The sequence below is a fragment of the Apis florea genome, unplaced genomic scaffold, assembly GCF_048593485.1.
Source record: "Apis florea isolate Af1SG1 unplaced genomic scaffold, ASM4859348v1 contig_3367_pilon, whole genome shotgun sequence".
In the NCBI taxonomy this organism is placed as follows: Eukaryota; Metazoa; Arthropoda; class Insecta; order Hymenoptera; family Apidae; genus Apis; species Apis florea.
Genome location: NW_028256746.1, coordinates 5393025 through 5420095, shown reverse-complemented (window position 1 = coordinate 5420095; position 27071 = coordinate 5393025). Strand labels below are relative to the sequence as shown.

General features: G+C 44.2%; 1 protein-coding gene and 1 long non-coding RNA gene across 2 annotated transcripts in view; one reads left to right on the top strand and one right to left on the bottom strand.

Moving 5' to 3' along the window:
• Positions 1-22569, bottom strand: part of LOC100864217 (Calcium-independent receptor for alpha-latrotoxin) — a 366602-nt gene extending 344033 nt beyond the window's left edge. The window contains exon 1 of the mRNA XM_086912102.1: positions 21226-22569. The gene's annotated coding sequence lies outside the window, so the exon portion shown is untranslated. The remainder of the gene's footprint in view (positions 1-21225) is intronic.
• LOC147657025 (uncharacterized) lies at positions 22062-25930 on the top strand. The gene is made up of 4 exons (XR_015293323.1): positions 22062-22228; positions 22299-22400; positions 22482-23676; positions 24515-25930. It is a non-coding gene; the product is annotated as an uncharacterized LOC147657025 (long non-coding RNA).
• Positions 25931-27071: the final 1141 nt, after the last annotated feature.

Here is a 27071-nt window from a genome sequence, read left to right as displayed (position 1 = left end):
GAGAGGGAGGGAGGTTAGGGTAATTTTTCGACCTTGGCGCGGAACCTGTTCTTATTTTGCGTTTACGCGGCTGGCCTCGTGTCGTTCCAGTTGTCTTCTCTTCTCGCCGTCCGTGTCTCGTCTCTCGCATTACCGTGGTAATTACGTTTTCCGGTGGATGGAATCGTTACCGACTCGTATCGAGTCGAGACGCGAAAGATGTTTAAGTGGAAATCAACGTGAAATCGTGGCGCTGCCGAACGATGAAAATAAGACGAAACAACGGTGGGGTTGGGGATCGAATTCGCGTGGCCGGTAACAAGAGACTAAGAGATCCTCGACATCCCATTCTGATCGATGAGGGAACGATTCACAATCCTATCAGCGAGTAAGCTCGTTTTACTGAAAATCGAGATTTTTCCGGATCCTCTTTCCCCGTTTCCTTCCACCACTCGTATCCCCGTATTAGTGCTCCCTGGCAATCTTTTCCTCCGGTCAGGAAGGTATAATATCGCCCACAAGTTGACCAATCGTATCGTTCTTCGCGGGATTTCTCCGCCGAGAATAATAGAATCTAGATTCGCCAATCAGTGACAGCGGCCACTTTCGATTCTCTTTCAATCACGGGTGCATCAAAATAAGAAGATTCGAAGATGGATCGACAACATTTTTTTTCGCGCTACTCTCGCACCTTGTTTTTAAAATATTCTTCATTATTTGAAAATTGTTCCGGGGTCAAATACAATCCGTTCCTCGATGCACATTTCGTCGCATTCAACGTTCGAGAAAATTTCAGCGACACGGACTATCGGATGATTTAACATCAAATCCGGATGCAAATTCAATGTTAGGATCGCGTCACGCGAAACGCAACGATATCTCCTAGATCTATAAAAAATGAATTACAACCCTCGAGTGGCCGATTCGACTCGGGATACACTATCGTCTCATTTTTCTCCCCGACCCGCTCCTTCGCCTAATATTTCGTATATCCCTGGATACTCTCTCGAATGCCTATTAACGCAACATGGTCGTAAATTTATCTTTTATTTCGACGGCGTCGAGGAAAACGGTGTCGCGATCTCGCACTTTTCTTTCTTCTTCCGCTCGCACGTTCCATTGAATAGCAACACAACATTTCCATCCAGGCACGCGAGCATTCAATTAATAAATTCGACCGACGCGTTATCGCGATATATGCATCCTTCTCTGCGTTTCAAAAGCCGCGTGTTAATTTATCTAGTTTTCGTTTGCCCGCCGATTCATTAAATCCAATCTCCCGAGAGATTAACATCTCGTTTCTCAATCTTCGTAATTATCCGATCCAATTATCGCGTTAATTGGAGACGGTAAACGGTGCGCACACCTTGACGCGTGACTATCGGCACTCGTAATTCAACCGATACGATTTCCCAATTCTCCCGATTATGTCTCAATTCCATTACAATACACTCAATCCGACCTAATGGATAATGCCATACAAGTGTGTGCGAATCTTAAATAAGTTTTTTGTTCCCTCGTTTCAGTTTGTTCATCCGACTAATGACCACCCGCCGCGACTATATCGGTACAGCGCGTTTATAAATCAGAGGCAAGCATCGTGAAACGTTTAATTTTCTTCGGGACGAGAAGCGTTTGCCGAGGAAATCGTACAAAAAAAGGACGAACGCAGGACGACCAACTTCCGTACCTTCGTTTCTACATTTTCATTTCTACCCTTTCCTTTTCACGATTCTGTATCCTGGAGACAGAGAGAGAGAGAGGGAGAGAGAGAACTCGACGGTAAAAATTCTACGACGAGGGAGGGGAAAGAGAAATATGGTAGGTATTAATACGGGAGGAGGATGGAAATGTGGAGTTTCGTTCGTGTCAGAAAACCGAAACAGAGAGGAGGAGGATGCATGCCGGATTAAATGCTCGCGAATACGCGTATCTTCTCGGCCGCGGATTTATCGTCGAACGTATTATCGCGCGGATCCGCTCGCGCGATCAAGTTGTACGCCATTACATCGTCGAAACTTCTTATCAAGAGAACGTTCCGCCGCGTTCTTTTCATCCGCGTTTCACCGCCGCGGCGAGAAAAAGCTCGGCGGGATGGAAGGAGGATGGGGGTGGAAAAAGGCGACGGAGGAAGGACGCGAGCCATAAATAAGCTTCGGGGGAGGGGAAGGGGAAAAGCGTAATCCCTTATCGTTTGTGTATTCTGGAAAGGCGTCTAACAATAAAGGAAAAGTTTCTTCTCGTTCTCCGTTTCCAACCAACCCTGTACGTTCTCTCTCTTTCTCTCTCGCAAATCGTATGTCACCCCCCGAACGGGTGGACGAAAAACAGGGCGCAGTCTGTCTGTCGACAGGGAGGGGTATAAGAGCAGGCGGGAAGGGGATGGCCAGAAGAAATCGAAAGAATGATTTGAAACTGCGTACGAGGGAAACGGAGCCGCGAAACGGCTGGATATGACGAACGGGAACAAGAAAAAGAATGATAGAGGGGGGAGAGAAGAAACGAGGGAAAAAGACAAGGTTGGGATTGTGGGTGGAAGGGTGAGAGAAGGTACGAAAAAGAGAGAGATAAGAAGGGTGCGAGGGTTAAGAAATCTTTTAAGAGATGCGACGCTTTAAGGACGTATTAAAAATGGCAGACGACGGTGGAGAAGGAGAGGCTCGAGGTACAGGCTGCAGTTTACCGTGGTATAAATTAGACTCGGTGTTCCAGCATAATCTGATATATTAACGAGTCAAACCTCGACTCTCTCTCTTTCTGCCGCGCGCCTCGTCCAGACGGGCAAACGTGGTCAAGAAATGAACGAGGAGATGGGACGAATAGGAACGAAAGGGATAAAGAGGGAGGGAGGTTGAGATGGGAGGGAAGCCCGCGGGACGTATCGTCGATTTTTACTCGCTTAGTATCTCGGTTATAGTCTCGCAGTTTTTACGGTCCGGCGATCTCGCCGGGGCTTAACGCCGTAATTGAAATTGTGGCCTTGCTTATCGGCCTGTCGTAACGCTGAGAAATGGATCTTTATTAGGGAGCCGGGCGCGCACAAGTGGCGAGCCGAAGGGTGGCGAGAAATTTCGGGGGGGAGGAAGAAGTTCTTCGCGAGAGAACGTGAAACGGAGATGGAAATAGGGATTAAGATAAAGAGAGGGGCAGCGAAAGGAGGAGGAGGAGGAGGAGTGAGTTTGGCGGTGAAACAAAATGATATCGAGTACGGATTGCGAGTACGGAAGGGTGAGAGGGAATCGATGCTGCCTAAGACTTAAATACCTCTCTTTACAGCTCGCTCGCCTCGAGCACGGTTTAGCAACGATTTCGTGGGCGTCCCGCTCCTACGCTCGCATCGAGAGAATCTTTCGAAATGTAAAGCGTCGTCGAAACGAGAAAAATTATACGATCCGATGGGATAATCCGAAGAAATAACATAGGATTGAGAACGATCGTTGAAATCGAGTTATTATTATTTAATATGCGAGGCGGGTATAATTAATAGTGGCGCGCCGTAAACAGATTGTCGATCGAGGGAATTTTTTTCTTTTTTTCTTTTCCTCGAAACGGGCGGGGAACGACGATGCTCCCGATGATATGAATGGTGATGAAGATCGCGTAAAAGCGTGACGCTCGCTAGTAATGAGAAAGAAGCCGCCTCATTATGATTTATTTGTCGCGGTCAATTAGAGCGGGTTCCGTTCCCGGTTGGCGAGCCAGTCAACGGTGGATGGAAGAAGAGGAACAAGGCGATGAAGGAATTACGTGGACTCTCGTAAAACAGCTTAACGGTCCCTCGGGAGGGTATCGAGTGCGAGTTAAGTGGGTAAAAAAATTGCTACGCCTGAACGGAGAGACGCGTTTTTCTCGACTCGCCTCCTTGATAATTCGTCGAATCGCTCGTCGACCTTCCAACGCTTCTTGCCTCCTCCCGTGATTAACTTAAATTCTAAATCAGACCCTCCTCTCCGCCCGAATGAATCGCAATTCGCGACCAGTAATCGCATCGCATCGCACCGATATCGTGCGTAATCACAACCGTAATTACGTTTCGCAGTCGTCTTGCGATCGTAATCGTAATTTTATTCCCCGATAATATCCGATATTGAATAAATATACGTATTGCATATATATATATATATGGACGATCATACGTTTGGAATAATCGCTGTACGCGTAACGCGTTTGTCGCATATTTAACGGTCAGTTGATAATAACAATCCTGGACATTGTTAACGCGATAATCGCGGTCGACGTAAATTTCGAAATTCTGAAATTCGATGATGCGAGTTCGTTCATGTGCACGCGCGTTCATTATTCCATCATTACGGGGGGTGGTGAGGGAAAGAATACTTTTGTCATGGTATCGATAATTTAGCGTAAAATAATGATCCCAAACGTTACCCCCTTACCGTATCAGTTTCATAGATTCGTTAGCTATATCTTGTGCCTAATTATAAGTCTCATTAATGAAGATTGATTTGGAATTCAACACCGGTAATAAACACTGATTCACCGCGTAATCACGGCTGACTACGAATCCGGCTATTAATTCTTATTAGAAATCCAAGCCAGCGTCCAAAATCGCAAAACGCAATTCGCGAAATACCTTCGAATCCGCGATTTTTCTCGCGCCTTTTAAAGGAACTTTCGACGAACTATTTTCGAATAGCTATTTTCGTTTCGTTTGAGAAAAATGACAAAGCGAAGGAGGACGGAAAGCGGAGAAGCGCGACCGAGGAGATTAAAACTAATTCAATTATCGACATGACGGGGGGGAAAAAGGGATCTCGTTCGTAGATTAAAATGCTCGATATTAGAAGCCGGGCCATCGTTCACGAAAGAAAATTCCCACGGGATTGGGGGATCGATCGTAACGAGCATGATGCGATATGCAACCACCTATGTTACGAATCGAAGTGCAGAGTAACAGAGAGAGAGAGAGAGAGAGGAGAAAGTGCGTTCGAGGGAATCGCAAGTGACAGAGAGACGATAAAATCTGTCGTTTCTATTCGATTCGAGGCGCCGCGACGGGATAACGACCGTGCATTGTCCGGCGTCGTTGGTCTGATTGGTGCATTTCCGCAGGTGCAACAAGGTACGATACGAAACGTAACGAGAGCCTTTTCGACGAGCCAGTATTACTTTTATTCCGAGGCTGGTGAACGCTCTCGCCAGCCTCTTACGTATGTATCGTAAGCATCGGCGTAAGCGCACGGAAATACTCGTTAACGTCACTTCTCGTCGCTGTCGTAATTCAAACCGTACCTCTGCCTCCCGTGTCTTCCCTGCCTCTATCTTCGCGTCCTCCATTCTCCCTATCGTTTTGCGTGGCACAGGCGCGCGCCGCGTCTCGGGGCCAACCAACCGATAACGAATCCGCGAACCAAACATTCCACGCCATTTACATACGCCTTTTTGCGCCACCTGCATTTTCCACTTATCGTATTATACCCGACTCGCCACGTACCGCTCGGCCAACATTGTTCGGCTCTTGTTAATCGGTTTTATCTTCCCCGCGCAAACAGAGGAGCGTCCCAGCAACGTTCCACACCGCTCTCAACGCCGTTTCTACGAATCCGACTATTGCCAATTTTTCTACGCGAATCTACAGTCTTCTCTCTTCACCCTGACTTATTTGCGAAGCAACGAGTGTAACACGCAGAAAGTATGTATTTAATCTCGAGATTAAATCGAGCGGCGGTTTTGTCTATCGAGGACGAATCAAAGCCGTCGATGGGAAAATGACGATCGCGTCCCTTTTCGGTCCGAGTGCGAGGAATTCAACGATATATTCGTTTCGAATATTAACGAGGATCGGAGGGAGAACGAAAAGGGGCGGATTCAGCAGTCGAGGGAATACTTGGAGGCCGCGTATAAAGTCCTCCAGTCGGATGAGACCGAAAATGTCCCTTTGCATCGAGTTTACGCGCGCGCATTGAAATAAGTGCGTACTTGTCGCACGGAAATCCTCGTTAACGTCAATTCTCGTCGGCGTTGTAATTCAGGGAACGTGCCTCCGTCTTTGTCTCCCTCCTCTCCGCCTCTCTCTCTACGCCGCTCCGCACCTTCCTTTTTTCTGTCACGTACCTACGCGGGTATATACGTCGCCCTGTCGTCCCGCGAACTTTCCAAAGGCAACTTGCTCGCGGATAATGGAAATACAAGCCAGCGCGTTTCGACGCGTTCGTTTCGAAACACACGGTTCACTTCGAAACAAGCCGAACCGAGGTGTATAATGCCGCCTCTCCCCGATACAAATTTAGTATTAAATGGACACGTCCCATCTCGTTACAATGTTCCTATACCTTTTTTTCTCTCTCCCTCCATCGTCCTCCGAAGTAGCAGCAACCGTGAATCCACCGTGAAAGTACACGAACACGGGTTTCTCGCGCGACTTACTACTTGCGAATGTAAACTGAAACGAGACGAGACGAGCAAAGCGAATGTTGCCTGAAACGACTCGAGCTTCTTTAAAAGACCGTATACGTTGAGACAATGGCGGGGCTATTGGTAGTGTTATTGTCTCCGAGTTTTTCAGTTTAACCGACTATTTACAGACACGATACGAAAAAAAAAAGAAAAAAGAAAAAAAATAACACCCACGGAATGGGACGGTTGTCTAGATAATCTGGATCTGGTATGAAATGCTGCACTAGCGTCGATATCGATAAAGGAAACTATACCGTAAATACGTGTCGCGAAACGATTTCTATCCGACTCGATTTCTTCGCTCTATCAGCAGAGCGGCCGATACGCGACAGAGATTTCTCCTCCTGCGACGATGAACGCAACGACGATGATTTCGTTTCGCGCTTTCTCGATGAAATTTCCTCCAAGTCGATTCGCCTCGAAGGAAGGATAATGGCTGTTGTTCTGGCGACGGCTGCGGCGGCGAATGTTTCGACGGGACGAATGAAAGTGGTGGTTCTTCTTGTTCCCCTCCCTCTCTTTTCTTTTTTCCCTTTTTTACTCGAGGGTCTCGAGTGTCAGAACGAACAAGCGGGATTTGCACGCGGACCTCCGTGCAGGTAGCAATCGGCTTATTTCCAATCGATTCGGTCCGCGGCGAGTTTCTCTCTTCCTCCCTTTCCCTCCTCGAATCGCTCGCCTCTGCTCCCTTCATCCTTCGTTCACGTGCCTTCATCTTCCTTTTCTTTCTCTTTTTCTTTCCTTCCAATATTCCTCGCGTTATAGCCTTATTTCCATCCCTTTCTTCCCTTCCCTTCTCGTTCGAAATCACGTCCGAAACGATGCGTTTTTAAGGATTCTGGTCGGAATCGTAGAAATGTATCGAGAGTGGGACGATCGAGTAGATTAATTCGACGGCAAGTTTAGCGGAGCGGGACGCCGTGTCTGATCACGGACGACTAATTCCCCTTTCAACGACGTTAAACGTATTTGTATTCCGCGTATATCGTACGTACTATATATGTATACGCTTATTTCCGAACGCGTTTATCAAAACCAATCCTCTCCGTCTAATTCCAATTAATTTCGACTCCAATCTCGACTCGAATTGCCTGCTCTTCGATAACATCGGAATACGAAGAATAAGAGAAGGAAAGAGAAGAAAAGAAAAACGTACGTACAAAAAAAATGGCGCCATAGAGAAGCACGATACGATATATTCCAGAACGAGAATATCTACGCGGTCCAACGTCTGTATCCTAATTTTCTTTCTACGCGGATCAACGGCCGGGGGGCAGTTTGCCTACGTGGCGGATTGGAAGGGCCGGGCCCTTTTCCAACTCTTGGCAGAAGGAAGAATCGCGGAGAGGAAAGGCGGAGATTGCGCCACGATGTGTATATATATATATATATTTGTACGGCTTAATTGGACGCGAACGAGATCGTGCGATGAAATTTAGCGTGGTTCAGGGGTTTGCGTGGCCGAGCACCACTATCCCCGAGGACCTATTAGTATCCGATTAGAAGAAGGGGCAAAATGGGGTCAACGCGTATAGGAGGACGTTCGCGGGCCTCGTCTACAAACGTTTTCCTCGTATCAAGATAAGGAGAAATCGAGTTTCCTCCCCCTTGTAGCAGCGAGCCACTTACGGCGAAACGAGTGGACCCTCGAAAACGAGCGTTTCACGTAGCGCACAGACGATTCGCTACGAGTAGATAACTCGAATGTTACGGGTATGTAAAGCGGCTCGTGAATCGAGACTCGCATGCAACGGAATTTATACCAGATAAGAAGCGAATCCGAGAGTATTCGCCCAAGATTTGCCGAGCCTTTACGCGGACGTGTGTATGCATACACGCGTAGTACGAGTGTACGTGTAGCAGTACGCGGTATCGAGTATTAACGATAGAATAACCGCAGCCTTCCTGGAAATCGGGAAACGAATTTTATACGCGCAGAAAATTGTTCTATCTGTAAAACGTTAATTTCACTGGTCCGCGATATTCTTCCGTGTATCCGAGAAGAGAAAGAAAAAAGAAGAAACGATCAAGTTCCACGAGATAAAGCCTACAACTTCTCTTATGAAATACTCTCTCTTTTCAGTCGATGTTGATTCAATTCGGTGTCTCGTAATGTACATCGCATGTCGGACCGAATTCTCGAGACCGAAGAATCCGTTTCGATAACTTGCAAATTTTGCAACGAAGCGGCGCAGAGTATCGCGTTATTCATACGATCAAACAACACGGATGGACGTTGGTTGACCGCGAAGGGTTTCGAAATTCTTATCGTCCATCATTATCGTCGAACGTCGCGGAACGAATCGGACGGATGGAGAGAGAATGGTCGGCGTAACAAAGGTGGATCGGGTGGAGAGGGAGCAAGGTTTTTCAACTGGGCCCTTCTCCGGAAGAGGAGGCGAGCGAAGGAGAGGCGAAGAAAAGAGCGCGGAGGTGTGGGTGCCGGTGACGAGGCGCGCAAAAAGGAAGAAAGAGGCGGCAGCCACCGCGCACTTCTGCTTATTCCGAGAAACGGCTCCATTAACGAAATGGCCGGACAAACGAAACCGAACGCGATCGCGCGCAATACACGCAGCTCGTGGGCCCCTGCTCCGTGTGTATCGCTAGAACGATCGACTACCTCTCTTGCCGTGCCGGCCCCCTGAGAAACAGAGAAAGCGAGTTAAGAGTGGCTGCAGCACAGAGAGGATACAGGGACGGATTCCAGCGTGAAGGCGGTGAGCCCTCTTTGAAGCTTGCATCTGTTCGTCTCGTCGGAATTTTATTATCGGCGTTCAACGTTCAACAACCGCGTATTTTGACGGAGAATCGGGCGGCGCTAAAGCAATCGTCGTTTTCGAAAGAAATTGTTTCCCTCGATTGCTCGTCATTCCCCGTTTATATACGGGGCGATAAACGCGGTCGGGAACACGGATGCTCCCGACTTGTCCCCTCGATTGTTTTTCTCTCGCGATATTCCCTTCCTTTCCCTTCGTTACACGCCGGCTCTGCTTACACGCGTTTACCGTGGGCATCCCGGCCAAGGTACATCGGGAGGAACGTTAAGCCGGCTATTAAAAGCGCGATAGACCCGTAATACCCGTAGTTAACCGAACGTGGCCGGCTCACTACATTTAGCAGGAATTGCGAAAGTTACGGGCATTATTATCCATCCGCTCTCGACCGGCCTTTTTCTATCGAGCGGGGGGAAGGGCTACGCCAATAAAAGCTATTTTACTTCTTAATCCGAGATACTGCAATTTTCTGTGGCCCAAGAGCGGCAGAGAAGGGGCGGCCGGAGAGAGAGAAAGAGAAAAAGAGAAAGATAGGTTTTCAGTGGGCGCCATTCGACGTGGCGCGCACACCATCCAGTCGTAGAACCGGGGAATGCCCTCCCTCCCTCTCTTCTGGGCGCGCGTTTTCCCGCATTTACTTTTAAAACTCATTTTTCCCTATTACGCTTCCCCGACGTTCTCGAAATCGAGTTTCATCGTTCGCCGATACGTACAACCGGTGGATCGTACCCCTCGCCCCCTTACGAGCGCCGAGTTTACCGCGTTATTGCAAGATGCGTCGACGTTTTATATTAAAATTGCGTTCACAGCGGTGCCCACCGCCCTACCACGCTTCTCCTACCTCCTCTGCTTGTTTGCCCTCCGACGAGGATCGCGCCGATAAACGGAAGAGAACGAAACGGAAATTGGCCGTGCAATAATCGATCCCGCGCTTTCTTCGGACGTGGCGAAGGCGTTTAGAAAGGCGAGGGCGCGTTGAGAAAGCGCGAAATTCCGAGCGCGACTTTTACACGGTGCAGAGGGAGGAGAGAGAGAGAGAGAGAGAGAGAGAGAGAGGAAAAAAAAGGAAAAGGAAAAAAGAAAATCTGCCCCTCATGCATTTTACATGAGGGAACGGTTTTGTCAATACCGTTGTTGTGATCGAAAATGGCTCCTGGAAGATACGATTTGAATAAGAGGGCCGTGGGGACGGGGTCGTCGTGTCGAACTTGAATCAGCCCGACTGTAACGAATAAATTGCTCGCATTACGAGCGTCGGCAGCGATCCGACGTTCCTATACATATGACTACGGAATAGACCAACTTTTTGCTCCCGCCGCACTTTGTACGCCGATTTATTTGAGACGTTCCCGTCACTCGACGAATCCATAATGCATACCGATTTCGTATACCGGTCGTAACCGAGAAAAAATATAGGGAGGAGAAAATGTTTCGAGGGAATTCGTTCCTTGCGACGTTAGACGTTTACAATGTCGACAAATGCGCGAGCGCAAAAGATTTTAGAGAATCCTCGATCGATCGTCCAACCTCGATCGTGACTCGTGCGATAAATTTAATTTTCTATCCGTACGATTTTGAAAAATCGAACAGGTTGAAAGTTCTTCGGAATTCCCTCGGCGCTCGTTTTATTGGAAGTGAAATTGGTCGAGAAGGGCTTCAAAGCCGATCGTTTCGACAGCAATTAGGCGACCAACCGTGATGGCAATTCTGAAAAATCACGGGCAATAGGCCGGGTTACGTGGGATTTTTCGTTTCGAAAGCGAGAGAGGAGAGAGAGAGAGAGAGCTGTTTTTACAATTGCACTATCCTCGTCACCGTTACCGGCAATTATCATATATCCGATGCTTAGAAGCCGCGGCATTTAAGAGCGCGCTCAAACGGGAGCAAGCGCAGCCGGGGAAAATAAGAATGCGTTTCACTTTGCACGGCCAATTACAGAACGGCTAAGAGCACCACAGGTAGCCCGCCGTTTATTCTCAGAAAGATACTTCCCCGTGTTTTGCATACCTCTCGTACCGGCAACTTTTCTTTCTTTCATCCTCCCCTATTTTAGCTTTTTAACTCTTTTTACATTTTTACCTTTTCAAATGCAAATTACTAGGAGCATCATTTTTCGAGTTCTCGAGAGGCATATACCACGGCGGGACTATCAACGACACGGATACACGGATACGGGTGTACGTATCGATATGAGTCATGCCCCTATCGGATGACACCACTGCGCCTTAGTTTGACATAAACGCGTTGCCAAGAGAAAAGCCTTGCTGCTCTCGATAATATGCGAAACGCCCGATAATCGATCGAATCGCATCCCTTCGTATTGTTGACTCGTTATCGTCGACGCGAATCAAATTGAAATATACGATACGTAATAATTCCGAAATATACAAATATAAATAGGAAATTTTGAAACACGCACATTTTCGATACGCACAAATATATACGTCTGCGCAAATCAATTTTCCAACACCTCTCTTCTAATTTTATTTTTTTTTCCACGACGCTGAAAGGAAGTGTAAAAATTCAGAAGGATTAGCAATTCCAGGTTGGAAAAATGTTCGGCCCATTTGCCACGGGTAACAACGACGCCACTTTTCCAGTCAATAAATTTCTCGCCGCTACGATAATATTTCCACGAGTTAATTCGGCCACGAAAACCGGGAGGGCTGTATATTTTTCCCGTTTGCAGGACGGGAATGGGCAGGTATTTACACGAGGCTGTTCGTGTTTATGAAAAGCGGAACGGGGCGCGGTGCGCGCAATTTAACATCGGCTCGTCGATTAGCATGCGAAGAGTAACGCAGCAAGAGGGGAGCAACGCGTCGGGTCCGAGGCGTTGAATGATCGCCGCTCGAAAAACCGTGTCAGCTCGGACGTCAACGATTTTAGCATAAGAATACCGCGGGGTCTCTCCGCCGCGGCCAAGTACGCGCTCGCCCGCCTTGTATTTGTACGCTCATTGTCCGGCCCGGATGCTAACACGGGACCACGGCCAGAAGAAAAATAGACGGCGTCGCCGGTCCCGTGAACTACGTCGTGATCGAGTGCAGTTATGACACTCCCGACGGCGCATTTGTATTCGAATAAATACGGGCGTGGGAGGTGAGAGACTGAATAATAACTGTGGATAACGTCTCGCTGTCAGAGGGACTCGCCGGCCGGTTAAACGGCTACTCTCGCGTCTTCATTCTTCGTGGAAAGTGTCGGCCGAACGCGAAAAAAAAAGGAAAAAAGAAAACTGAACACGTCCAATTCGCGCGAACGTAATCGTGAAACCGGACGTTCGTTTCGTATCACGTCGATCGAGTTTACACGTGCGTAGCAAAGGGACGTGTAACCACTTGTTCCTCGCGCACGCTTACTTTCGCTGTCGTGTCGCTTAATCGAACGTCTTTATAAATATTTAAACGATCGATAACGCGTTTTCCCGATCCGATCGTCGCCGCGACACGATGAAAAATATCCGCGGAATAAAGGTGTCGCGGTGGAAATTACCGTGGTCGTAAACGACGATCGCCACCCCTTCGCGGCGCCAATTTAATATGCGAACAACGACCAAGACCGGTATAAAACGATCCTGTATCTAACGTGCGGTCTGTTGCGCCCACTGACAGGTGAGGCTACATTCAATTTTTGTAATCGAGCCCGGGAGGCCTATCCTATCCCCTCCCTTTCCCTTTCTCTTTCTCCTCCCCTCTCGGTAGCTGGATTCGGCAGCTTCGACCCCCCTTTTGTGCCTGACAGTTAAACCGCAACCATTTATTCGCCCTCCAACTCACCCTTCCACGATCGCCGCGTTATTTCGTTGCAACCTTTTGCTGCAAGGTTGCGCGCCGGTCGTGCGCCTCGATACCGGTAGATACGAGCAGGGTACAGAGAGCGAAGCACCAATTAGGAATTAGATTTCTCCTGGATGCCGGATCTCTTTATTTGCTCTCTCGCCGTTCTCTCTGTGTTCCCCGCTGCGATCTCCGCGATGGCAATGCTCGCCTGTTTATTCGGTGCTCTCTCTCTCTCTCTCTCTCCCTTTCTTCCCCGTGCACGGTCACGGGCTGCATGTGGTACGTATTTCGCGAGCTTAACCGGAGGCGGAGGGAAAGAGAGGTTGCAGGGAGGAATAGAAAGACCGAGCGAGCTCTAATGAACGCTGAAAATTAGCCGCTATCTATTCATCTGGTAGTTGTGCCCTGCCGCGAACGAACTAAGAAGCGAGCGGGAAGGGGAAGGGAGAAAAAGAAGAGCGCGAAACCTGCTACTACCGTCTGTCGTCCGCCTCCTGCTATCTCCATCGGAATTTAATTCGATCTATATATATATATATATATATATAACGAGTCGAGGAAATTGCGCCGAGTTACTAATAAAATCAATTCTGTATTAGAAACGGATAACTTCGTTTCGACGTTGGGAAGCGGATAAAGAAAGAAACTGAGGATTAAAAGTCGAGAATCGTGTAGGAACGTCTGAAGCAATATTGGATTCATCCGCGGTAAAAGGAATGACAACAATCGGAGAAAAACGAAAATACGTTTCTTCGTCTTCTATGAGAAATACGACGACCGACAAATAGAAATATGACAAAGAACGGGTGGATTACGCGTTACAGGGGAGAGAAGAGATCGGTTTCTGTCGAGACAACAATTTTACTAGAGGTAAAACTGCGTATATGAGATGATATAAAACATCGCTTCCAGAGAGGCTAGCTCGATAGGGAAGGGCAGAGCTAAGAGCGGAATGTCGTTCGGCGATATAACTCTAGGAAAATTTGTTGCACGAGGAGAATATTTTTTTACGTTTCAACTTCTCGTTTCAACGTCTCGCGGTAGAAAAATAACCTCCCTTGTTGTTCGTCATCTAAGAAAGTTATCATTACTTATTTATTGCGAGAAAAACGCTTTCTAAATTTTTCCACGCGATTTCGATCGATTGTTTATCGGGCAATACGACGATTAAAACCGATAAAATAATTAATATCCACGATACAGCTAACGATTGCTGCGTATCTTCTATTTTCCATCCTTGTACGCTATTTCGGCTGAAAAATTGTTGGATTTAAATTTCTATCGTCGCTTTTGCGACACGACGATGTTTATTCGATAATTTGCCACGTGCGTTTAATTGAACGGGAAACAAAGACACAAAGCCGACGTTTCTTTCCATTCGGATTCGCGAGGCACGATGGAACGTGTAGATTCTATTATCGCAAGAGCAGGAACTCATAACGTGGCCAGAGCATCCGCTACCGAGTTGGTCAATCGGAATTTCTCTTGGATTACGCTTTACACGGATTCAATCCTCTATCTATCAATTCTGTCTACCTAATTAAACGGAACTAATACCTACGCTGTATGTAGTCTTTGAAAACGCCTATAACGAACGTTCCCCGCATCTACTACACGCGCAAGAATTAATTTGCGCGTTCGTCGAACCCGGTGAATAAGACAAAAATGAATTAAATCGTAAATCAAAAAATTTACAAAACATTAATTAAACAATAATGCTTCCATTCCATCAGATTATCTTAACTCATTCTTAACTAATTTCCTCTTATTCCTTCGATCCTATCGATGGTGAATCGTTTTTAAAAGAGAATTTTATCGTCAAACGAAGAATCGTAATTCGATCCGTGTTTGTTTCTCGCCGAAAGAACGCGAGCGGCTGTCCTCATCGTATACGCATAAAACGTTCGAACGCGCTTGCACATTTATTAATGAAGTAGAAGCAGATGCGTTCGTCTGCCGGCTATTATAAGGCCGAACGTTTGACATTAGCTTTATTAAATAAAATCGCATCAAGAGGATCGTATACAACGGGGTTAATTGAATGATTGGTTTTGATACACCCGGGTCAGGTCGCATCGCGTTTTCCTACCGCGTGTATTGCCCTCATGTCTATTCGAACGTGTGTGGAGGGATTCGATATATGTGCGTGTAGAGAGCCACCACGATAGGTCCTCTGTCTCTATTCACGCTTACGTAACCGCGCATACGCCGAGGGCACACATTCATTCATGCAACGTAAAATACTTGGGTGTATTTCGTTTGACGTAGTTTGCACATTAGTAATGCAAATTCCACGCTATTTCACCTTGCGCCGAGGTCTGGCCTGGCAATCCATGGATTTTCAGAGATAGCACTCGACCACCGACCTTTTTGGTAAGCACGAAAAGGGATGGAAATTTGGTAGCATCAAGGGCCGCGTTAATTTTGATCCACTGACATAAGTGGAAGCGAATTACGCCAACACGGCGCAGAGAGAGAGAGAGAGAGAGAGAGAGAGAGAGAGAGAGAGAGAGAGAGAGAGAGAGAGAGAGAGAGAGAGAGAATCATCGAATCGCTCGGGAAATTGGATCACGTTTTACGAACAAACCAATTTCATCGACGGCCTAACATCCTCTCCGAATATTTGCCTCTACCGCACACATATCGAATATATAATTTTCACCTTTCCTCCCCTTCCTGCTTTTTCTATCCTCCAATCTTGCGTGTCGTTAACTGTAAATACAAACTCATCAAACTATTGACAAAAAGTCACCTGTTATCAACATACTCCCGTATCAATCCCGTTAGGAATGTCCATTTTTAGTCCACGTCGATTTTTACCAACGATTACGTTGGTTAATGTAAAACGCCCCCTACGCTTTTTAGCCGACAGGAGGGAGGAGAACAGAGCGTAATCAACAAGGCCATTATCGAGCACATTTTTTACCGAAATGCGCAACTTTACGATCGTTTTTAATCGCGAGATGAATCTTCCAATATCTCGTTTTTTGCCGGTGAGCTCGAGGAACACGTAACGAAATAAAGCGCAGCGTTAATACAATTTTCATTGCTGCTTTCATTACGATAATGCGTTGCTATTTCAGAGTATCGGATATCGCTTTTTGTTCACGTTCAATTCTTTCGCGAGCCATTTACTTTTTTCCAAATCATTTCTTTCGAACGTCCTTGTTACTGAAATTACCAAGACATTGAAAAAAAAAAAACGCGCGAGACGTAAAATATCAATTCTTCTCGTCTCGACGCCACGATGAAATAAATGATTCGCGATCATTCACGGTCCAAGTGTTGCATTTGCATCGCAACGCATGCGATGTCGATTAGATAACAAGAGTTATTCATTAGATTAAACAGATTCAAACGCTTTAATTGGACGTCCATTGCCAATGTTAAATCAGTTTTCATTATGGTAATGATTAAAAAAAAAAAAAAAAGGAAATGGCGAGTGAACACAGTATAAAATCCCCCACCAGATGGTTCTTAGCGTCGCGTCGGGGAAGGGAAGTCCAATGAAATTCCTGAGAAAGAATTAATTACATCGGTATTGCGGCGGGGCCAACATTGTCGAGCGAAAGTATTTTCCACGGATCAATAGGGAATCGAGGTGAAAAGCATTGAGAGCGGATGCTAAAATGCTAATAATGCCGATATCGCATTGTTCGAGTGATACGTAGAAGTGATTCACCGATCGACGACAATGCCTTTTTTAATATCGGTTCACGAGGCGCGATTGTTACACTTGCGGAATTATTATAACGAGGATTTCTCTCAAGTATCTAGTTATCGGGCGGGCTGTGTAAGTGACCTCATCCTATTTACCGCTTTACACTCTGAATAGGGACGCACCGAGACGATCTTCATTTCAATGGTCGCACAGTTTTGTGCCACGCGTCTTTCCGATAATAACTTTACCATCGGTATTCCGTGATAATAAAATTCGTGAAACGCATCACGTTGTCGTTGCGACCCGGTGAATAAGAATTATTATTGGAACGAAGTGAAGTGTATTTTTAGAAAAACGTTATATAAGTGTATCGACAAAGATCATCTTTGTGGAAACGTGGCGGCATCAATTGTGTAATAAATTATTAGAGAAATTTACGACAGAATGCACGAGAGTTTAATTTGCACGTTAAAGAGTTTAATTGCAAAGAAAGAAATAGGTTAAAGATCATTTCCGAATCACAATACGGATTCACCACCTACTCGAAACTACTGCTATTAATAACTCGTCAGTTAGTTAAATAGGAGATGTATATTTACGAGAAAGTCGAGATCATCTGTTCCGTTCTTTATATATAATATACATTGCATATCTGTGGGAAAGATGATCAGATAGCAAAGAAGAAGAGAATTCTCAAACTTTCTTTACCATTTGAAAATCCACTTGACATATTAAAGAACTAAAAGAGAGAGACTTAGACTCCCGCTAAGTTCTGCACATCCTCTCGTCTCTCCTCGTAGAAATATTTATTTCTCCGAGAAAACCTTGGCATGCATATCTGTCACGATTCCCGATCACGATCGTTTCTCCGATACAATAAGCCCGCCAGTTAGAAGAAGAACAATAATCCCCGTCTTTCTATCTCTGATTATACTCGGTTGAAAATCGCAAAACGTACAACTCGCATGGCACCGACCAACCTCGCAAAGACCTGTATTATCCATTTATATTATTTTCAGTTTCGATCGATCTCGGCCTCCATCTCAATTACACCTTTTCCCCCGATTTCCTTTCGCCGTGTTTCGAAAGGTCACCGAGCTCTAGCGAAATAGACCATTTCGTATCAGCCGTGGAGAAGCCGTCGTCTTCGCCCCGCAGGGAGCATACGACTCGAAGATAGCGATCCGGGATGGTCCACGTCGTAATAAAATTAAATTCATATCTCGAAACGCGAGAGCTACCGTGACACGACCTCCTCGTTCATCGTAAGGAAACGCGCATTTGTCCCCCGTACTCTTTTCTCTTTTTTCTCTCTATTCTATTCCCTACCTCTTTCCGCTCTTCCTTCCATTTTTCTGCTTATCCCCCCCCATTTAACGTTTCCCGGTCTCCCTTTCGTTCACGCGCCCCCCACCTCGTATCTCTTTCTCCGTCTCGAATAGTTTTGATTCATGAGAAGGGTGTAACCCGAGCATGCGTGTTACACGTGTGTGCGTGCACACCTTGAGGTGTGCTTCTCCGTTCCCCTCTGCACACCTCTCGTTCCGTTCTCTTCTTCGTCTAACGCGTTGTTCCGACGGACAAGGCGAAATCCGACACTGCATACCAGTAACTCGACTTCCAACCCGGCGCCCACCCTCTTTCTTTTTCCGCCACGTCTCTCTACCTTCCCTTCCACCTCCATCTTTCTCACCGTCCTCTCCCACCGATCCCGTCACCTCCGCACTCATCCTTTTTCACCTTCTCTCCTTCAACGTGTCCGATTTTACGTGTCCGTGCTCGCTCTCGCCTGCTCGCGGTCTACGTTTAAACACGTGTCAACATGTCGGTTGACATAGATTTTTCGCCAAGATAGAAGCACGAAAATAAGACGAGGGCTCACCAAAACGCACCCGAGAGAAGCCCTTGATCGAAGCTCTCCTCCTCCGTGGGTGCTCGAGTGTGAGAAAGGGAATGAGGCGAGCACGAGGGAGGAGGCTATCCCAGAAACCAGTTTGTACGTTTCGAAGACGAGGCGCATCGTGTCTTAAAAGTACAGCCACTCGGGCCGCTTGTGGATTCGCGTTTAACACCGGCAGGCACCATAGCGTTGCATTGTTGCCTGCACGCTTACCTTTTACGTACTCGTTCGATCGCGTTTCTTCTCCTTCTTAATTGATAGCTCTTCTCGCGAGTGTTGTTACCTTTAATCGGCTATCAGTTACGAAGAACTGTAACGGTTTACGCGATACTGAACGTCTATCGAGATCTATTCGCAAATTTTCCAATCAATCTCGTTTCGTTCCGCGCGAAAGTTCGTTAAACGATGATCCATCGGATGGAATGAAAGCTAAAGCATCGAGTACTCCATGCTCATTGCCTCTCGATTGATCTAAGATCTATTGCGAATTTCGATTTACAATCAAATTTCCGTGCTAGAGCGAGATTTTTCAAAGCGAAACCTCGTTTATATCCGGTAAACGGATCGATCGCGCGATTAAAGTTACAGGCAGACCGATCCACCTCTCAACATGGCAAAACCGATTTTTACCAATCTAGTTAACCGGACTCGACCCGGTAATCGACATCCGCGATATTTTCCAAGCCGCAACGGGCCCGTTGAAACGATCCCGTCTCGACGCTCGATAATTTTCCTCCTACGTTTTCGTGCCGCTCACATGAATCATTCGTCCACATTCGAGCAAAAGACCAAGGTGTACATACACGCATTACACGTTCATGCTCTAGCGCGGGTGAAAGTTGTGATATATCCGTTATAATTTCGTACGGTTGGCGTATTGCTTCCGTACGTAGGAACCATTTGTTCCGGAAAATGGCGCAATTTTGTCTCCCCCGCATGCGGGGGAGAACAAGCGCAATACCTTCGTGGATATAATTTAAACAAGGGCTCTTTATGTAACACGGTCTATTTATTTGGGCATACCTACGCTTGTCCGCCGTATACAATACCCATGCGAAACGTCACACAATTTCTGTTAAACGTCCTCGCCTCTAATGGACGTGTCGACTCGCGTGCGGCTTCGCAGAAATGTATTATATTTTGCGGCTTTGGAGCAGAGACAATGCTCGATTTAACCGACAATCGGTGATATATACGATAAAAAATTTTCCCCTTTCTACGCGGGGCTTCCAACGCGCGGATTAAACGCAGCTGATATTTTATAAATGTTCCCGTTTTATCTCCCGAAACGAGATAATGTTATTTATTGGCAATATCAAGTGCTAAATATATAATTCGTAAAAGATTGCACGAATAATAATAAAATACTGAATGTAATTGGCGCTGCGAATTCTTTGACAACAAGGATCGTATCTTTTCTTAAAATTTCACAATAGAAATTTTCTTCTCGAGATCACGTGTTACGAATTTATAAATCATTCTTTCGTTCTATTTCGTTATAAGTGTATATATATATATATATAGTTCGAGACGCAGATCACCGACGTAGCATTTTCGCATTCTCGATTGCCAAGAAATTTGAATAATAAAGTCGGTTCTTTTCTCTGCCCCCCACCACTACTGGGTCATACTTGCAATTTCATAAATCGTATGCGACTAAATTGCACGGAAACGCCGACACACGAAATCGGCACGTTCGGCACGAGAAGAGTACTTTCTTCGTCATTCCGGCCAAACTGACGTACGAATCTTCTCCCGCTCACCGGTCCGGCTCTCTTTCTCTCTCTCTCTCTCTCTCTCTCAATTCCCTTTTCCCTCTTTTTCCATCCCAGGAGAACCCTCGTCTCGGAAAATTCGATTTCAAGGATTTGCTGGCGACAGACACGAACACACGTCTTTCACGGCATAGTGCAGCATGAGCCGGGACGGTGCTCTTATACAGCTCTTATACAAAAGCTATTGCAACACTTCGTCAACGACGATACGTCTATACGTAATACACACCCGAAATCTGGATCGTTACGTATTGTGTTATATTTCTTATTTTTACCATGTTAAAATAAAGTTTTACCTTCCTCCGCTCTACGTTCGATATTTCATAATTAGATTTGAAAATGTCGAACATTCGATAATACCTATCATTTGGAAAATATTATTCGATAATATTCATTGCCTACCATAAGTTATGAAAATTAAAAATCAAAGAAAATAACCACGAATTTATACAACTGGCAACTCGCAACGATAAAATCGCTTCAGGACAAATGCAAAAATATATCCCACACGACCACGATTTTGCGTTAGAATTATTCTCGAATTGCACGTGTTTGGATCGCATGGGGATTCTATTATCAATCGGAACGATATATTCCCCAAGTTTAATATACCAACCCGGTTGACAGTTACAGAAATTAGTTACGCCAACGCAGTTTGTCAAAAAAATTACCGGAACGAAGATATGATTCGCTTGAGAGATAATTCGCTAACAAGATTAAATATGATACGCGTTTTGCTAGTCAAGCAATGCTCCCATGCTATAACATTGCCTTTATTACGCAAAAATATAAAACAAACAGACGATTAAATGTCTATTGTATTACGCTGCAAATATTGATCCGCATTTCATTTGTTCAATTTGCAGCTATGTATAATATATAGAAAACTAACAAAAGAGTAATTAAAAACAAACAATTTATTATTCAAAAATTAACTCACCCTCGATCGTTGTGTAGCAATTCCACGGAAGATTAAAACTGACCACTGAGGAGAATTGAAAAAACTATGAAAAAATTGAAATCACCGAGGACACGAGTTTTCTGATCCTTAAGTCTTTTCTTTCCTCGAAGAGTGCGCGAGTGCGTGCGTGCGTGTCTAAGGTTCCTTTCGTGGCGTGTGGCGTGAGAACTCTTTTTCGGTGTTCGCGAAACGAGGTAAAAAGTAGACGATGAGGTCGGCCAAATCCACCACTCACAGTTGCCCAGGTTTCTGTTTGTGGCCCTTTCTCCCCTCAGGTTCCCCTTTTTTTCTTTAATTGCCCTCTTTAATATGCGAAACGGCACACGAATTTCAATGGGTTCGCGTGATTATTAATTAAGACGTTCCTTTCGAATCGAATCGAATGATGTATGTACACTGTAAGGTGATCAGGATATCGAACCGATGATTGGTTATGCAGAACGAATATCTCCTTCTCAACTTGGTCCTAATTAATTATCTATTCGAGTAATCGGCGTTGCTCATTTACTTTGTCCGCCAAAATGCACGTTCAACAACTTTCCAACATGGATGCCAATGAACACTGACTAAACTCTTCGATTAATTAACTTGAAGAAAAGTCGGTAGAGAATACTTTTTATCCAACGAAAAACCACGTGACGACCACGTATTACGATACACAATTGCACAACTTCGACGGATAGAATTATTTTCGTAAACGGATTCCAAACGGATATTTCCAAATCGTACACTCGTTTCGAACACGTCACTTAAACAATGCGCATAATGTACTGGCGTTATTCGATATTTGAATCGATATGTACTTCAAATCGATTGCGATAAGCAGCTGACGTCAGGTAGTATGGCAGCCACGCGGTCGATGATCAGTCGGTAAACCTCTGAAAAACACGCTTACACGGTCAAATTCGCAGGAAATATTTATCAACATGAAATATCAATTTACGATGTAGTATCATCGGTTTCGACGAATTTGTCAATAGAAGTAAACTGATCTTTTCTCTTTTTTCTAATTAAGTGATGAGCAATACACAATGATGTCATTTGTTATTCAGGCAATGTTGACATTTCGGTTAATGGACGTTAGATGGAATTTGCCACGTACAAAGAAATCGGAACAATCAGTGTTAGCGAATATTCCCCTTCATATATTTTGCGTATGTAATAATCGATGATCGTCTTATATGCATTAATTTATCGATGATTTCAATTTTGTCGTTCACACTTGTGTTTTTCAGATTGTTTAGTATCGATTGTCGTCTTCAACGTATCGAGCGAATTCTAATCAAGACTCTAATCTTTTGAGACTGTAATCAAACGACGAACTCTAGATTCCGAATCGACGTCGGTGATTGACTCTGCGTAGAGAAACAAGGATATCTGTCCGCACATACGTCGGATTAATTACTCCAGCGGTTAGTCGGTACACTACGCTCACTCGTGGCCAAGTTACCGGTATATATACGGGTACATCGGCCTCCAATTGCAGTTACTCGTGGGTGATGCACCGCAGGACGCATCTCGAAACCCACACGCAGACGGTAACCCCGAAGCTCGCACTAGAAACACCCTCGGTAGCACTCCAGAGTACTCGATCGCACTCACGTCGACGGATCATGATGTTGCCAACGAGCACTGATTCAATGTAAACACACACAACACACGTACACGGTTACACACATGTATACGTAGACGTATATGTATGCGCACACTGTAGTCGTGTCACAAATCCGAACAACGTTGTCGTCAAAATTAGTTACTAATCATGTTTCGATCGATTCCAGAAGACAATTTCAATCGATGACACTTCTCGTAAAATATTACACACAATAATACACCGTTCCAACCAGAGGAATTCACGTGCACACTTGGTCCTAGTCATGTACGGATCGATTCGATCGATATTTTAGGTTAATTTTCCGTATTATCATCGCGCGCGATTGTAGTCCACCATATTGTATCGCACTTACCGATAGGCGATTCGAAACCATCGGGACGAGATTACTATAAATATCGATTCTCGATTAAGGTGGATAACCTCGAAATTGCAATTCGATACTTCTCAGTCGAGATTGATTTCGCTCGTGAAACGCATCGTAAGAGATAGAGACCGATGAATGTCACTGGTTGACAGTTTCGCGAACTGTACACGCGGCCGTAAATGATCGTCGAAATTTACACGCGAATTGGTCGTATGGACCACCGTGATCCGGCCTCGGAACACACGCTCGTTGAACTGTCGTTCGGAGCAGCTCGGCCCGCGGTTTAGTATCAACGTTCGTTCTTGGCTGGCGTCGCGCCCCTCCCGGGACGCCGGTCGACGCCAATCGAGTGCGCGTATACCTACGTGCACGTACCTGCGAACCTGAGAGGAGAACCCACCTCTGCCTTCCTGCCTGAATCTCGACTGTGCGCACCTCTACGTGATCCTGTGTGAGTATCTTTTGTACGTTTTATTCCTGTTCTACTCTACGATTTTGTTTGTGTTTCGTTATTTTCCTCTTTTTTTTATTCTTCCGATACGAATATCTTCGATATTGAATTCTTATTCGGGAAATAATATACCACGACAGAGGATACAGATTCCGGAGAATTTTTATATAGTTTTCGTTTAAAAATATGCAATATTTCCTAACCTAATTTTTCTAATCAAATTTTATCTTTCGATGAATTTCGTAATTGATGGTGTGTGGCGCTACTGTCGTGCTATACGTTCCAATTAGTTTTTGACGCACAATCAAATATAATTCAATGTGTTTGAATATTTATTAATTTAAATTTTAGATTTTTCATGATTTGTTTTTTTTTTTTTTTTAATTATTCTTTACTAATATATCTTTCTTTAATCATTTTTGTAATATTATTATTCAATTCTATTTTCTTTTTTTTTTTTTTATTAAAAATTTTTATTATAAAAATTGTGTTTTCTATACGATTCTATTCCATTCTATTGTTTTCAAATTTTAAATAAACTATTAATTAAAATATTATTAAGATTAATTGAGGATAATATAACGTTCAATGTACGTTTCAATGTAACAATTGTATAAAACGTATAAAACATAAATATTTAAAAATCGGAGAAAAGAATATCATTTCGTTTGTGTCTCAAGCGTTATTCATTTAAAATGAATGGAAAGGAAAGATTTTTCTATAATTCATCTGTAATTGTAGAGACTATTCGCGAAGGGATAAAATAGCACAAAGGAATAAGATGCAAATCGTAGATAGATCAAACTCACGACGAATACATTAAGGATTTACCTTTCAGGTGGCTCAATTTAACTGAACAACAACAGGTATACCGGTGGAAGACCAGACTCGTTTCCCTTCTTGTCGTATTACCATACTTGAGTAGCACGCGCGGACAGCAAACGCGGAATCCACAGCGCCGTCTCGACCTTGCTCTTGCTCTAATTGGCAGACTCTGATCTAAGGACTCGAATTTAAACGTTCGTTTAATGACAATACTGCTATTATTCTTCACGATCTCGCTTCGTTCGCGGCATCTTGTTACAAGCCGTGACCGAAGTTGCTTTTTCAAACTCGATCGATAGAACGTTGTGGATTTATATTTAACAATGGCCTTTTGTCCTTCTTATTAATTTCCTGCCCGCGTGGGATGATCCAATTGAAAAGAAATTGCACAGCATTGCACATGGAACATGAAATTGAAATGCTATTACCGTTTCTCGATTGAAAATGTTGCATTCAGGAAAAGAATGTCGATAATAATTATTTCCCCCGATTTTCCTCCCTTTCCATCTCGAAACATGTGCATTGCATACATTTTCCATCGAATAAACAACCGATATTACACGAAATCATATTACACGTCTGCGTAGTTTCCGAACATCACTAGTCGAAAATTTCTTGTTTAATCATTTTATCGTTATAATATATCACGTCATTTCATATCTGTTTTAGTTTGCGATCGCTTTCGTTTCTGCGAATACACGTAGCTCGAACGAATACACGGAAAGTATCAGCATGGAGAACTTCCGAGCACTCGATTTTACCATTGGTGTTGGTAGTTCCCATAAATGTAGAGAGAGAGAGAGAGAGAGAGAGAGAGAGTGAAGCCAGGTTGCACACCGCATACAGAGCCACGCATGTGCGCCTGTTGGGAAGAGATTTCATAGTCCATGTAGTTTGGCATCAATGCGAAATCTGGGGTTGGTTTCAGACGCGCGATAAAGCCATTTCAAATTGAATAACAGATTTCTGAGCACACAACAAAATGCACTTGCTGCGAACGCTTCTGAAACCTGGAAAAGAGGGTGGAACAATAGGGCGCGCTTTCCTCTCTACTTACACTTTCTATTTGGCCTGTCTGCGAGCTCGACTGTCTACGTTTTCAACAAATACACCGTTACCAGACCGATTGACTGTTTCACTTCCATCTTGTTACACATACACATCTGCACGTTATGCTAATTATACGACTAAACATTGTCACGTTCTACGCTTCAAAAAGATATTTTTCCTTTTAATTTCTTTTATATTTCGTGGTGAAAATTGCACAAAACGTTTCATCGTTGTTGGGACGAATCCTATATTACAGCTTGGAACTATAGAAAAATCGAAAAGAAAGAAAAATCGGTTCTTTACTTCTTAAAATAAAAATTGTCATAAATATTTCTGTGAAATAACAGTTTAATAATAGCTTAGCTTTCACTTTTTTAAATATTTAATTTATTCTTAAGTGCTCGTGTCATTTATCAGCATTAATAATACGATGGATATTATTTCACGATTCGTCGAATCTAAATTGAATTCATAAAAGATCATAATTAAATCTGCCGTGATAAAATATTTATGGAAACACTTTGAGAAAATTGAAAAGGCGAATACACTCACAGGATTATTGCGAAATATCTGATGAGTAATCAAGACGATGTCATTAACGTGACTTTACACTCGCGTGCAATTGATATTGAACATCAACTTGTATCTGTAACCGGTTCGTTAGAACGATGATAAAACGGGATAATTAAATGAAAAAAAAAAAAAAAAAGAAAAAAAACAGCTTTTAGTTAAAGTGGTCGGTTAACTCATCGCGGTCGGTCATAAAAAATGAAAACGATCAAAAAATCATGGTAATAAATTTTTGCGATTTGTGAAATTTTATTCCTATTTATCGAAAAATCATTTCAACTATTCTTTTTTTCTCGTTATAATTTGATATCCGATAAATATTTTTATACGATATCCTTTGCTATTCGATATTAACGATTCGGACGAACCATGTAAATGTTCTTTCATTTTTCGTAATTGCGTTTACCAATTCAATCCTCGTAGGTACATAGCGACGTATTGAATGTTTCAATCAGAAATATTGATTTCAATTTGGATATATTCAAAAATCGCTCATATTTAACTTCATTTAAAATTATTTACACAAACTGAATGGTCCGGGAGAGCCTTTTGTCACAAGTGGGAGGCGCGTCGATGTAACGGATAGAATCGATGCCCCGCAATTACCATTTATTCTATATTTTAATGGAACAAAATATTAAAAATCATCGAGGCACGAAGAAAAGTGATTTTATAAAAAATAAAAGCATAGAGCGGAACCATTTTTCACCCATGATATTAAAATTATTTTAAAACTAAACGCCTAGAGCGTTGCACCTGATGATTTTCTTTTTCAAAATTGACGATCGTTTCGCCTTTTCTCTACATTATTTCTCGCCAACAGTATATCCCGATAACTGTGTATTAATTCACGCGCTCTGATTACAAATTTTTCTCCACCGTCGGCTCCGCCCGTTCGTAACAATACCCATTATTTATTTAACATTAACGCCCGTCCATTTCACACCAAG